Source organism: Aethalodelphis obliquidens, unplaced genomic scaffold, assembly GCF_003676395.1.
Source record: "Aethalodelphis obliquidens isolate GAN/ISIS:26980383/991018 unplaced genomic scaffold, ASM367639v1 scaffold44, whole genome shotgun sequence".
Lineage (NCBI taxonomy): Eukaryota > Metazoa > Chordata > Mammalia > Artiodactyla > Delphinidae > Aethalodelphis > Aethalodelphis obliquidens.
Window position 1 is genome coordinate 16,196,215 of NW_020837988.1, and position 15,088 is coordinate 16,211,302.

The 15,088-nt window shown below is 49.7% G+C and overlaps 1 protein-coding gene across 12 annotated transcripts in view; it reads right to left on the reverse strand.

Annotated features, from left to right (window-relative positions):
- The window catches only part of MAPT (microtubule associated protein tau), a 102,573-nt gene that overhangs the window by 47,161 nt on the left and 40,324 nt on the right, over positions 1-15,088 (reverse strand). The window contains exon 1 of one of the 12 annotated variants that reach the window (XM_027081332.1): positions 3,651-4,348. The exons of 10 other annotated variants lie outside the window; for them this stretch is intronic. The gene's annotated coding sequence lies outside the window, so the exon portion shown is untranslated. Of the gene's footprint in view, positions 1-3,650; positions 4,349-15,088 lie in introns of those variants that run through there. One more of the 12 variants, XM_027081322.1, reaches the window with a different exon arrangement.

Below are 15,088 nucleotides of genomic sequence, written 5' to 3' on the forward strand. Positions count from 1 at the left end.
TACAGGGTCGGAGGGTCCACCTGGGGCAGACACTCCACCTAATACTTCCCAGACTGACAAAGGTGTGGAGAGACAGCCAGCCTCTGGCACTGTGTTTTTGTTTTTTGTTTTGTTTTTTTTTTTGCGGTACGTGGGCCTCTCACTGTTGTGGCCCCTCCCGTTGCGGAGCACAGGCTCTGGACGCGCAGGCTCAGGGGCCATGGCTCACGGGCCCAGCCGGTCCGCGGCATGTGGGATCTTCCCGGACCGGGACACGAACCCATGTCCCCTGCATCGGCAGGCAGACTCTCAACCACTGCGCCACCAGGGAAGCCCTACTGGCACTGTGTTTATACCAGCTGGCCATTGGCATACTCAGGTCCAGCTCCATTTCTCTCCTTTCTAGGCAGGACACGCTGGTGTGGGTGTCTGAGCTCTCTTCTCCACCCACGATGTAGGATAAGAAGCTGGGAGGACTTAGGATGGTTCTAAGAATGAGGTCAGTGAGCCCTCCTCTGGGTTAGGCAGAGGGTGGGTGGTCTGGGCACTCCTAGACGCTACTTTTCATTCTGACCAAGGCCCTTGTCTCTCAGAGAGCTCTTGGGAGGGGCCTCTGAGGCTGATCATCTCCAAACCTTTGATGTCTCCCCACATCTCCAAACCTTTGATATCTCCCCAAGGATGAGCAGGACTTTCCTGGGAGGATCAAAGCCCCACTCATCCTTCAAGACTTAGGATTTGGTGGTGATATTCTCTATGGTGATATTCTCTACCCTGAGATACACTGATGGTCTGTTTCCCTTAGAAAGCCCCAAAACAAGAACCCCTGTGCTAAGAGGAACAAGTTTCATTACCAAAGGCGTCAACTACTGCTCCCCACCCAACTCTATGAAGTAACGCCTCCCTCGCTGCTTCCTGGTGACGCCTCTCTCAGGACATCCCTGGTCACTGCCCAGCTGCTCGTGCCCGTGCCCGGGATGGGTCCATGAGTCACCTCACCTGCTGACTCACCGGGAGCCCCACCCGAGTGCGGTGGAATCCTCCCAGAAGCGCAAGCCTCCCGAACTGGCTGGAGACACTACACCCGGCCCGGGTGAGCCAGATCAGACAGATCAGGCCATCCTGTTCAACCTGCAGCTAAGGTTTTCGTGAACACTAAGAAGTGTAATGAGCCCCGTGGTTTTGTTTTGTAGATTTGATCAATTCCTTTCAAGGACTAAGTTTTCCCATTTGGAACGCGGTGGATGGAAGTGTAAAAGTAAAAATCTGCTGCCCTGGCTTCTTTTATAAGATGCCGCTTTACATCCTTTGCTTCTCTGTCATGCCTCAGCGACCACTGTAATGATCTGAATGAGTTCTTAATCTATGAGTGACATGAACCCTTTATCATATTTGTGGCTAATAGCGTCTCCTTTTACTTTGGTTTCTTTTTTTTTTTTTTTCTTTTGGCCACACCGCACAGCTTGTGGGATCTCAGTTCCCCAGCCAGGGATTGAACCTGGGCCATGGCAGTGAAAGCCCGAATCGTAACCACTAGGTCCCTGTTTTGGTTTCTGATGGCTTCTACTGACGGGTTTTACTTTTTCTACAGTCAAGTCTATTTTCCTTTGTGATTTATTCCGCTGCTCTATAGTCCGTAAAGATCATAAATATTTTCTACTGTGTCTTTAGTGATCTAATTCTTTGTATTAAATTTATTAATTCATCTAGAACTTATTTAAGTGTATGATATGAGGTGGGAATCTAAAAAATTTTCTCCCAGATACAACAGCTAAACCAATGGGCTCTGCCCTATTCATAGGACGGTCTTCCCTCTTTCCCCAGGTGAGTGAACCATCTATTCTGCTCCATTCGCCTGTCCATTTTGGTGCTAGAGCCTCCCGATTTAAGTGTTGGATCTCCAGCCTTATTCTCTAGGTGGGCTTAGACACTCTCATCTTCTTTTTTCAAAACTGTTTGATCTTCTTGCACATTTTCTCTACCAGATGCTCTTCAGAACACTTTTTCCTCAAATTCTCAAAATTCCATTGGGATTTTGGCTAGAACTGCATGACGAGCCAAAACGATAAAAGTTGCTATCTTCACAATATTTAGTGTCCCCACCCAAGAGCAAGGTATGTTTTCCCATTTATTCTTGTTTCTAAATCTCTTGGGGTGGAAGGAAAGATGTAGTCCTGCATGTTGCTGAGGCCACTCTTTTTTTTTAAATTAATTAATTTAATTTATTAATTAATTTAATTAATTATAAATAAATTAAATTAATTAATTTAATTTAATTTAATTTAATTAATTTTTATTTGATTTTTTTGTCTCTTTTTTTCTTATCTTTTCTAATCTTGCTGCAGCCACTCTTGATGTCTCCTCATCCTTGGCATTGCCTTTGTGAGTGGGACCCTCCCCTTCATCGTGTTGATGATATAATAATAAGGGCTCTGGGTTTCCACAGTTGAGATGATTATGGCTGGAGCTCTAACACTGGTACTGGCACAGAGGCAACGGGTTCCCCTCAAGGTCTCTGGGGAATGAATGGGAGAACCATTTTCTAGCCTTCTGTTTATCAGAGATGAGATCCCTTAGCAGAAAATCTCTCAGTGACTTGTGAGGACCCAGGTTCGATCCCTGGTCAGGGAACTAGATCCTGCATGCATGCGGCAACTAAAGATCCCGCATGCCACAACTAAAAAGATTCCGCATGCCCTGGTCTCTTCCCTGCCCATCTGCACGACCACCATGTTGGGGGCAGATGGGGTGAACCACGTGACACGGTGGCTGCTTCTCACTCAAAGTCTGGAGGTGGGCAAGGTGCCCAGTTTGGACTTTGTTCACAGGCATGAGCAGGGCGGCATCAAAGAAGTGCTCTAAGGTCACTTTAGCAGCAGTCGGCAGGGCCAATTGGATGGGTAAGAAAGGACTGTTGGCAGGGAGGTGACTGCACTGATCCAGGTATACAGCAAAAAAGCCAGAACCAGAGCGGGGGCAGAGGCCATGGAAAGGAAGGGACAGACCCAAGAAGTGTACTTTAGATAACATTAGACTGGGCTTTAAAACTGGGCTGGGGTCAGAGGGAGAGCTCAGAATCCAGAATTACACTAGAGGTGAGGGCTTGCAAGGCTGGGAAAATGGGAGGCGGTAGCACAGTCAAAGGGAACAGCATCAGGGTCCAAGGCAGCTGGTCAACAAGGGTGGGTTCTGTCTTTAAAAGATCCCTGCTCAAAAGAAGAATCTCGGGCTTCCCTGGTGGCGCAGTGGTTGAGAGTCCGCCTGCCGATGCAGGGGATGCGGGTTCGTGCCCCGGTCCGGGAAAATCCCACATGCCGCGGAGCGGCTGGGCCCGTGAGCCATGGCCGCTGAGCCTGCCGCAACGGGAGAGGCCACAACAGTGAAAGGCCCGCATACCGCAAAAAAAATAAAAAAAAGAAGAATCTCCCCCACTGCATTTTACCAACTGGTGATTGATTTGAGTTAATAAGTTCTAGGAAGCAGATTCTGCTCTCCCTCGTGATTTCCATTATAATTTTAAATTTTTTATGGATCTTTTTTTAAAACAGATCTACAATGAAACAGTTTTCCACTTTAATTTCAGGTCAAGGGTCAGCAATTTGTTTCTGTAAAGGGCCAGATAGTAAATATTTTAGGCTTTGGGGGCTGTGCCTTCTGTTACAACGACTCACCTCTGCTGCTGCGGCAGGGAAGCAAGCATTGATGATAGATCCGTAAATGAATGAGCACGGCTGGGTCCCAGTTAAACTTTTTTTACAGACGCTGAAATTTGAGTTGCATATAATCTTATGTGTCATGAAATATTTTTCTTTTGTTTTTGTTTTTTTCCACCATTTGAAAATGTAAACCATTCGTAGCTAACACCAGATTTGGCCCATCGGCCACAGTTTACAGACTCCTGCTTTTGGCTTTTCCAGTATTCCTTCTCCTCTCTCAATAGTCAAAAAAAAAAAAAAAGAATCTGTAATTAAGTCTTAGCAAGAATCATTGTACATTTTGGTATCCTTCCAGAAGTTTCCAGAAGTTTCAAGTCAGGAGCAGGAGAACTAAGGGTCATTCTGGGGCCTGGGGCAGTGCCGCACTGTTCTAGGGACTGGAGACAGCATCCGTGGCATAAGCCCTTCGGCTGCCAGGCCGCCTCGCTCAGTGCCACAGAGCAAAAGGCAAGGCAATGGGTCTCTCTGTCCCAGATTCTAATGATCCCCCCACTTCCCTACCACCAGCACCACCCCTGCATGGCTGGAGAAAGTCAGAAGCACTAATAGGAAGCTGAACAAATTACAGGGGCCTCTGGAGAAATTAAATCATCCTTTAAAACATAGGCTACTATTCACTATGCAAAATGAATAAACCGTGTGCATCTCAGGTGCCACTATTTTCCTTTAGGGTAAAAAGAGGAATGCATGGGAAGAACTCTCTAAGCAGGGAGGCACCCCCCCACCCCGCCCCTCCCACTGACCCCAGCAAATGGCCTTAGGTTCATGGACCTCCTGATTCAATGAGGCCACCAGTGCTGTCTCTCCAACTCATCTGGGCTGGGCCACTTGCCCCGTGCTAATGTTTTGGTACCTACAGGTCATCTCTGGAGCATCTCTGAGAGGCTACTCGACGTAAGCAGAAAATAGAACCCAGAGGAGATGCGCTCGGAGAGTAAAATGAAGTAGTTCTTCTTCTCAGTCTTAGGACAAATACTGCGCACGAGAACGCAAGTCCCGTCGGGTTGGACCTGTCTGGGTCACTTACAGGCAGATGAGGAATCTGGGAGGTACTCTGCCCAGGTCACATACCCAGGAAGAGGCGACTCCAGGATGCAAAGCTTGTGTCCTCACGGGGCACTCAGCTGCCCTCACTGCCAGTCCTTCCATCCAGGACCATCAAATGTTCTCCAATTTTCCATTGGGGCACAGATCTGGGGTGTGGAAGCAGCAGTGTCCAGGACTCACACCCCAAAGCTGTGACTAAGTCACTTCTCTCAACCTCCTTCATGTCACCCAGTGACCCCTGAGCTCCCTTCCTGCTCCAACATTTTACTTTAAGCGGATCGATTAGGCCTGTGTCCTCCAGCTCAGAGCCCTGGGAAGATTGGTCACAGGGCAGCAGGAGTCTCTAGCCCAGGCCTGGCTGAGAGGCAGGGGGCCCTGCCATCCCAGCCAAGGGTCTGAAAGCTCAGCCCTGCCTCCTTCTCTGACCCCTGTGGTCTTCCTCTACGAGAGCCAAGGGCAGGATGATTTCTCTGGAAGAACTGGGCAAAGAACATGTAAAGCAACTGACAGACAGCACAGCCGTACGTCCCAGCCCTAGGACTTTCATGCAAAGACAGCAGACTGAAAACACAAAAACAAGCGTAGCCCTGAGGTGGGTACACAGTCCAGACTAGACGTGGTTATATCACCCCACGGATCCCTGTAGCCTAAGAGAGACACACAGACAGGAAAATAAACACGCCAGGAGCTACTGTCCTAAGGCCATGCTTTGCCTTCTTATTCTTCTAAATCAACCAATCTCTTTTTCAATCTCTCTGATTTCCTACCTCCCATTTTCCCAGGCAGTGACCTACAGGCAGTGGGGAGTGAGGTAAGGAAGAAATCTGAGGAGGAGCACAAAAGTTGAGTTAAACCTGGAAACGAAAACGGGTCACTCTTTAGGGACCCTTGGAAAAGCACCGCCTCCTGACAAGAGAAAATGAGAACCAGAGGGTCCTGGAGTCTGTCCTTGTCATTTGGTAGCTGGGAAATTGAGGGGACGGGGCTTGTTAAGTTGTAGGACAGTGCCTGGTCCTACAAGATCACACCCCCAGACCCAATGCTGCCTTGCCAATGGCTTGTGGGGGGGGGCAAGCCAGGGAAAGGGAGAAAAGTGTGTGCGGGGCTGAGAGGGAGACAGAGGAAAAAAGAGGACAGTGCAGGTGATGAGAGGATAAAAGAGAAGGCAGGAGAGGGGAAGGGGGTGAAGGCACAGGGAGGGAGGAACCCCCTGAATCAAACCGCGGCTGCTGCAAACCAGTCTTTTCTATTTACTTTCCTGATTGAGGTAAAATCCACACAGCACACAAGTGACCATTTTAAAGTGAACCACCATCGCCTCTGTCTAGTTCCAAAACATCTTCATCACCCCTGAAAGAAACCCTGTGCCCATGAAGCAGTTTCTCGCCACTCCTCCCCCCATGCCCTGCCAACCACGAATCTACTTTCTGTCTCTACGGATTTACCGATTTCGGAGATTTCAAATAAATGGAATTATCTAACACTGGGCTTTCGCGTCTTGCTTCTTTCGCTTCGGGTAATGTTTTCAAGATTCACCCACGTTGTAGCACGTGTCAGGACTTCGCTCCTGGAACGATATTTCATTGTATGGATACACCACATTTTGTTTATCCATGTATCCATTGATGATTACCCACAGTCTTTTAAGTTTGGAAACAATATGGAATTTTTTTTTTTTTTTTTTTTTTGCGGTACGCGGGCCTCTCACTGTCGTGGCCTCTCCCGTTGTGGAGCACAGGCTCCGGACGCGCAGGCTCAGCGGCCATGGCTCACGGGCCCAGCCGCTCTGCGGCATGTGGGATCCTCCCGGACCAGGGCATGAACCCGTGTCCCCTGCATCGGCAGGCAGACTCTCAACCACTGCGCCACCAGGGAAGCCCTGGAATTTTTTACTGTGATGTTTGTCTGATAATGCTGAAATCGGGGTGGAGGGGGAGGAAAGGTGAGGGCAGGAAGGGGTAGGATGATGGAAGAGAAGAATGGCAGGGACCCTCAGACAACCTTCAGCTTCTTCCTCATTTTGCCAAGGGTGGGCCCCCGGCCCCTCCAGACCCTCAGGGGCCCAGGGATGTGCAAGTGAGACCCCGGGTCCCTTTTGCTCTGGAAGAAGAGGGTCTTCCCAGGCTGCAAGGTGGATACATTTTCTGCCTGGTAGAGTTCACCTGCTCTGTGTGTCTTACCTGAAGAGTCAGCTTTGTTTCTGATCATCTCAGGCTGCCCTCTGAGGCATCCAGAGGTGGATGAGGGAAGCCCAGGTACCTAGCCCAGCCCAGAGGTGACGTCTGGGGCATCATCAGGGAACCCTGCTCACTATTTGAAGCACGTCTGCCATTTTCCTGGACACTTTCCCATGACAGAACATACAGGCTCACCACAAATCTATGACGTGGGCAGGATGCAAATCCCAGCCAGGTAAAGGGCCCCAAGGGCCTAAATGACTTGCCCAAGGCCAGCAAGGCAGCCTGGGACCTGACTCCCCTCTGGAACACAGATTCCCAGCAGTTCTGATGCCTCTGTCTGCTTCCCCACCCAGGCTTTTGCTCCTGCCCAGTTCTCCAGGGTGTCTGAGGGTTTCAGCTGACCTGGGGCAGTCTCTACCTGAAGGAGATGAAGACCAAATAGCCTTCCTACACCTACTGCCATCCTTCCTATTCCTTTTAATTTTCCTACAGCAATGCATCTTGATTCTAGAAAGCTCCTCGGGTAAGCCAGGACAACAGTGGACACCATTTTTGGCAGTTTTGGAATATTAACAGCACCTGTTTATTTGAGTCGTGACTATTAGCCAGTCTCAGGGGCTTCAGAGAGAGAAAGCAAATCTCTGTAATACAACAGCCCCAAGAGAGGAATTATCCTCACTTTGTAGATGAGGAAACAGGCTCAGAGAGGTTCAGGAACCTGCTGAGTGTCACACAGCTAGTAAGAGGCAGAGCAGAATGTGAACTCTGATCTTTTGATGCTAAAACCCATCTTTCGGATATTGTATTATATCAATGCCTTCCCAACAGAGAGTTTAAAAACATAGCCCTTTTCTCCCCTCCAGGACCCAGAGAAATGACCCTGTCCCAGCTGGATGGAATTAGAGCCGAGGAGGTAAGAAGAAAGCCCGTGTCAGGGGCTGGTCCCGCACCCTGGCTCACCAGGCTCCAAGCAGGACGCGCTGCCTGTGCAGTCCAAGCCCGGGAGGAGCTTTTTGTATCCTAGAGCCCCCTCCCTGAAGGCGCCGGGTGGGCTGTTTAGGGCGGAGCTGCAGCCCTCGCTAGGGGGCAGCACATGCCAGGGCGCGGTGCCCGCTCGCTGCAGCCCAGCCACCGGCCAGCTTCTCCCCCAGGCAGCACTGCAGGCTCCCGGGGCCGCTGCCGTGACTCAGCGGAATCACCGCCACCAGAACAGGTGGCTCCGTCCAAAAAAAGGACGCTGGCCCTTAAAACTCCCTCAGGTTAAAAACCCAACTGGAATTAGAGAGTGGTGATATTGCACAACTTTGTGACTATACTTAAATCACTGAATTGTACACTGCAAAGGGTGGATTTTATGGCATGTGACATATCTCAATAAAGCTGTTATTAAAAAAACAAACACCCTAAATGGATCTCTCAGATAGCTGAAGATCAAGTAGAGAGAAATCTAAAAAAATAACCTTAAAATGAACTTTGATCTCCAAGGTTATTTTTGGCTCCCACATCCCATCTTTCCTTTGCTCTGGTCCCTTTTCTGCACCATCATGAATTTGCCAGTGCGTTCAGGTGGAAAACAGGATTCCTCATGACAGGAGCCACGTTTCAAGCATTTCCAGGTATTGACTCATTTAATCAACACAACTGCCCCTATTATTATGTCGACTTCTACAGAGGGGGAATCCGAGGCACAGAGAGGTCGAGTAACTTGCCCAAGGTCACACAGTAAACATGTAATGGAGTCAGGGCTCAAAGCCTAAGCAGCCTGGCACCGGAATCTGACCTTGTGAGGCCGACCGACACAGTGATTAAATCAGGCGGTGTCCGAGATCACCCATTTCAGGGACAGAAGGACCCACTCAACTGAGTGAGAGCTGTCGTCTCCTTCGACAACTTTCTCCTTGTATTTACAGTCTATTCTTTAATGCTTACGGTTCAACTGTTGTACTTTAAGATATGAAGATTAGTGAAAGGGCAGGCATAGTAGCCTCCTTGGCGGAGGTGAAGTCTGGGCGCAAGGTCGTTAGGAAATCCCTATACTGATGAAGCGGGGAGCCAGCTGTACCTAAAGAAAGAGGAAGAGCCTCCAGGGTTCAAGAGAACGCTGGGCTGGCGCGTGGCAACTCTGCTGCTTCAGATGCACTTCCCTCACAGCTAGTCTCCTTTTGTGTTGCCCCTCTTCTCTCCCGCCCCCGACAGGCAGGTGGCACCCAGCACCCAGACACCACGGGGAAGTTCTCAGGAAGACTTGCTGGAGGGAAGACGGCCTGGCAAACCTCAGAGGAACTCTAAAGTGTGAGCTTGTGCTCACGTCCTATCACAGGGTACCAGAGAATGTTCTAGAACCGAATCTGAACAATAATAATGATAATACCCGGATTTCAGGCAGAACTGCCAAATTAAGTGCAGAGAAGATAAAGGAGCCCACAGAGAGGAAAGACTTAGGTTGGTGAGAAGAAACTGGAATAATCCCGGGCCTCAATCCAAAGAGAACAATCAACAGTTGTATGAAAGCATGAATGAAGGCCGCTTTCTGGGGGGAGGTGGTGTTGCTGTGCACACACCATGTGTCATGGCTGATGTCAGCCGGCTGACGTCCACCACCAAGAAAATCCACAGACTGTGTCGGAGAGGACAATTCTGGTTTTAAGCTCAAGGATTCTGTTTTATTTTTTTGACCTCCTTTGTAACTGCTGGTATAGTCAAACAGTGCTGTAGCATCTGTTAGGATGATACGGCGTGCTTGGAACTGCACGTAGTTTTCCCTCCAACCCCCTTTCTGATCAGTTAGCCTTCAACGAGGACAGCACTGCCATGTGACACCCCTACGGGGGGTGGCGGCAGGTTGCTGAGCCTCTGTCCCGTTAAGGGACTGCCAATGGCCCTGGTGACCACTTAACTGTATCTGAGATGAATCCCCTCAACTCAGAGCACCAAATGGATAAAAAGCAGTCTCTTTTGATGTCAAAGCTGGGAAAACCACAGCGAAAAATTGCGCTTTTTTTTTCTAGGGCAAGCCACTCTTAATCCTGAGAGAGAGAGGGAGAGAGAGAGAGAGAGAGAATTTATTGTTTTATAAAAGTGATTCACAGTCATTATTAAAAAGTTAAATACAAAAATGTGAAAAGAGGAAAGCAAAATCACCACTGTTAAAATTCTAGGGAACTTCTGTGCAAACACCTCGCCTAGGCACACATATAATTTTCCCCAAATGAGACCACATCGTACCAGCTGTTCTGTAGCCTACTTTATTTGTGTAATAAATATACTGATATTAATAAGCTTTACATTAATTTCTGGTTGATCGTCAATGGCTACAATGTCTAGATTTGCTGTTATCCCTCTGCCCTCTAGCTCTAACAGGCAGCAAATGGAGCACTTAAAAAACTCTGGAGGGGGACTTTTAAAGTCCCCCCACCCCGCCCCTTTTTTTTAGCCATCCATGATCTTCCCTGAATAAATATTTCTGTAGCCAGGCACTATTTACACATTTCACCTCATTTAGTCCTCACAACGGCCTATGTGAAGGAGGAAATGTTATTATCTTATTATCCCCATTTTTGCATTGATGCCCAGTATCTCTGGCTGAGGGAGGATGCACACGTGGCTTTGAATCTGCAGTCCCAGCCTCCAGCTGGACACAGGGTGGGTCTCTGGAGACCTTCACTGACAAATCATAAAGCCCCACTCTGAAGCCCTGATATAGGAGGAGCCATTCCAACTGCACCTCTGTGAGATACACGGGTCATCTTAGCTCCATTCTGCAGCTGGGGAGACTGAGGCACAGAGAGGATCAAGTGGACCTAGAGACAGTGCCAGAGCGGGGGACAGAGTGTGGCCGGTAGTGATTTCCTGGAAAGCTCACCTTAGGGCTAGGAAGTCGCTGGGAGCGAACGCTGGGTGGAATGATGTCAGGGGCGTGAGGACACGGCTGTACCCGATGTTGAATGGGCCCCCCACAGTCAGGGTCTTGAGGCCTCTCAGAGGCACCTCGGGCCATTTCCCAAAGACCATTATGGGTTCTCAGGAGCACCTGCTTCTCCATGAGCCATTCCTGGGACTGATGACTAGCACTTAGGCTGCTCCCTCTTAAGGCCCTCTGAGAACACTGCACGGCTTCACCCTCACAGCAGGGGCTGGGGAGGCACCCTCCATCCTGCCCCCAAAGCCGAGCCTGGAGGGTCCCTTGCTTCGCTTCCCCTTGGACCCGGGTCTCTCCCATGAAGCAGGGTCTCTTGATCCAGAGATGCCATGTTTGCATCTACCCCGAGAGGCCACTCAGCCCTAGCGCCTCTCGTGGAACGCGCCAAGTCCAGCCTTGTTAGTTGCATGAACGGCTGGACTCCTTGTGCCCTCGGTGCACTGGCTCCAAATCTTCCTGAGGACCTTCTGGCCGGTTCAGACCTCTCCATGGATTTGGGTAGAAAGGACACGTGGTGTGAAGTCCAGAGCCCTGGGTTCTAGGCTTAGGAGGGACCACTCACTGGCTGGTCGATGCTGGGCCAGTCACTTGCCCTCTCTGAATCACAGACTCTTCATTTGTAACATGGGCCCGAGGACACCTGTGTCACAGTGTGGCTGTGAGGGTCACTGGAAAAATGCATGTGAGAGAGAGTGCTTCAGTGAACTGCGATGTTCTAGACCGATACTCGGTACTGTTGTTATGACACGTGGGTTCTGAGCAAGGAGAAGATATCTGAGGATGGGGAAGAGGAGGCCTAACCTGAAGGGATAAAATCAGGGGCCGATACAAGAGCCTTTGTGCTTCTGCCCTGAAGGAGGGGGAGACAGAGCATGGAGACGTGAGAGGCAGCTCCGGGTCGGCCCAGGGAGAGGAGGAGAAACGAGGGGGTCCTTCCAGGAAGGTCTCGGAAGTGACGGAGCGAAGGTAAGCATCGGGGAAGAACTGGGGTGTCTCTGCTCCCCACCCTCCCAGCACTGGCACCCGGAGCACAGAGGAGACAGGGGAGGTGATGCGGAGAAGGTGATGCCGGGAGGTGGGGAGAGACGAAGCGTCCGCACCAGTCTTGGCAGCGAAGGAGGCGGGAGTCTGAGAGGCCACGTGCAATGACCAGAAATTGGCTCTTTTTGCCACAACATTTCATTAGCTGGGACAACAAGGAAGAAGTGGAGGGGAGAGGAAACGAGGAAGGGAAGGTGGTAGTTTGGAGGATGCTTTCATTTCTATTTTTTGAGTCTGAGGACACACCCTGAAGGACGCGGGGCACAGGAGGACGGCGTAGTCTGTCTCTAATCAGCAATGTCCCTCAGTAATGAGCAACCTGAACTCAGCACGGTGGGAAAGACGGAAAACAAATAGTGTCCTTTGAACCCATGGGAGAAATGCCACCCAGGTCAAGCACACCGTCCCTGAATTACCCCCTTGACAGAGGTGCCCACACAGCATCAGGGGCGGAGCTGACAGTGCATTTCTGGGGCGTGGAGAACACACTGGGGTCAGGCTGTCTGGGTTCCACTCCAGATCCGCCACTTACTAGCGGGGTGACCTCGAGTAAGTCACTCAACCTCTCAGAGCCTCCGCTGCCTCGTCTGTAAGGTGTGGGGATTAGACGAGTTAATACAGTAAATGCGATCGAAGTGCCCGCTGTGGTTACTATCATGACAACCTATCACCCATTATCTGAGCCAAACCTTTCTGCGTCCTATTCGTATTTTCAGACTAAACAGCTTCTCAGGGCCCAGAGCCCCACCCCACGTTGGATCCAACGACACATGGTGCCCCCTTGGCCCTCCCGATGCAGCCTCTGGCCAGGCAGGGCAGATGGTGTACCCGGTGAGGTCATCCCCTGGTCCCGTGACTCCTGGAGACGGGGCCAAAACCGTGTCCCGGAGCACACTGTGTGAAGCTGACCCCTCTGTGAGGAGGACAGGGGAGAAGCGAACACACTGGCATGGAGAGAGCTCCATCCTGTATCACCAAGGGAAAAAGGCAGTTTTAGAAATGTGCACGCACAGAATGTTTATAAACAAGACAGTAGCATATATATGTATATGTGCAGACAAGAAGTCACAAAGGGGGCTTCCCTGGTGGCACAGCGGTTGGGAATCCGCCTGCCAATGCAGGGGACACGGGTTCGAGCCCTGGTCCGGGAAGATTCCACATGCTGTGGAACAACTCAGCCCGTGCGCCACAACTACTGAGCCTGCGCTCTACAGTCCACGAGCTACAGCTACTGAGCCCGTGCGCCACAACTACTGGAGCCTGCGCTCTAGAGCTCGTGAGCTACAACTACTAAAGCCTGTGTACCTAGAGCCCGTGCTCCACAACAAGAGAAGCCACTGCAACGAGAAGCCCGTGCACCACAACGAAGAGCAGCCCCCGCTCGCCACAACTAGAGAAAGCCCACGTGCAGCAACGAAGACCCAACGCAGCCAAAAATAAACTTAAAAAAAAAAAAAAAGATATTGTAAAGGACATGTGATCTGGGAAGGGAAGTGGAATTAGGGAGACTTTCTCTTGTTGTTGTGTACATTTTTGTTTTATCATACTGTTTTCTAAACATGTGCTCATAATCTGACAAAAAGTAATAAATACGTTCCGCTTTTGGCAAAACAAAACACCCCGTAACAAAGTCAAGGATTTGTCCACAGTGTGCTGCTCCTTTTGTTCACAAATCGTGGGCTGCCTGTAGGCACCGGCATGGCTGACGGGTCAAGGTGACCAAGAGGCTTAATACTGATTCTAGGCGTCAGTGTGATGTGTTCAACTACATCTGTGATCAACCATGAAGACAGAGGCCGCTTAGGGGGACAATGTGTGTGGGGCATTCTTAACCTGGGGCCGGAGGAACACCACCAGAGGTGCCTGATGGGGGTAGTGGGGGAAGCCCTATGGAGCCAGTGATGGTTCCCGGATGGGGAGGCTTCACACAGTGGGAGGAGTCATGACGCAAAGAGATGGGGTTCACTAACAGCTGACACGCAGCCTTTCAGGTACATTTAACGCAGAGAGCCAGGGACACCTGGATATAGCACTCTGGTGTCACAAACCCTTGCCTATCACAAGTGTGATTCTCTAAGATCCAGTGAAAAGTCTAAGCACATTGGGGGGCTGTAATTGTTCATGTATTTATATCTAGCTTGTTCCGAAAAGGGATTTAGAGAGAAGCAGGGAGGTGAGAAGCCCCACCAGAGCTGAAGTTACAGCCTTACGAGCCCTAGAAAAGGTAACTTCCCAATGCAATGTGCACGGTAAGGGTTCGTGGCCATGTCAGAATATAAAAATATAGGCTCGCTATTTAGATAAAGGGGAAACCAGACACTTTTGCTGCATCTATTGAGGTTGGGAAAGTAGTTTCAATATTTATCAATAAAACTTCTCATTAAAATTAAAATAAGAAAATGCAAATATTATCCAGCATGGGACCCTGGGTCATGCTCTCTTATTTGGATAAAATAATTATGCTTGACAAAGTGGAGTACAGTGGAAAGCAGAAAATTTATGGAGTGAGGAAATGATCTTGAAAGAAAGAATTTCAACACAGCTTTGGAAAGAGATCCAATCCAGGCGCACAAATATCTGGTTCAATTAAAACGGACACAGCAGAAATTCAGATCAGGGAGAGACAGGAAGTCAAAGCCAGGGGCGTACATTTAGGCTCTGGGCCCCCAAGTACGTATTTCAGAAAAAGCCCAGGCAGCCTCTGTTGGTCGCAAAATATTCATTATCCAGCAGAAATGCCTGGACATTATGTTCAGAAACAGAAATTACAGTCAAGGAGGGAAGGAGGACAGAATGAGCAGATAAGAGAGAAAAAGCTGGCGAGAAAGAAGTACAAAGAACTTAGAAACATGATAGGAAATGAAATTCTTCTTGGAAAAGGAGAAAACACTACACCTGGAGTCACGCATGCGGAGAACAGAGAGGGGCAGCTGCCTCAGCGCTGTCGCCCTGCCCCCATCTGAGCTGCTTCTGGGTCTTCCTAGTGTCTTAGGAATTACCATCAAAGTCGAAATTGTACAGGGATACTAAAACCCACTGAATTGTAACTTTAAAGGGATGGTTTTTATGGTACATGAACCGTAATCTCAATAAAGATGTTTAAAACATTGCAAAAGAGGCTCAAAGTCAAATTTATTTTCCTTTGCTAAATCTAAAACTACAGATGCCCTCCAACCTTCCTGTGGGGAGGTGGAGCCCTCCGCCCG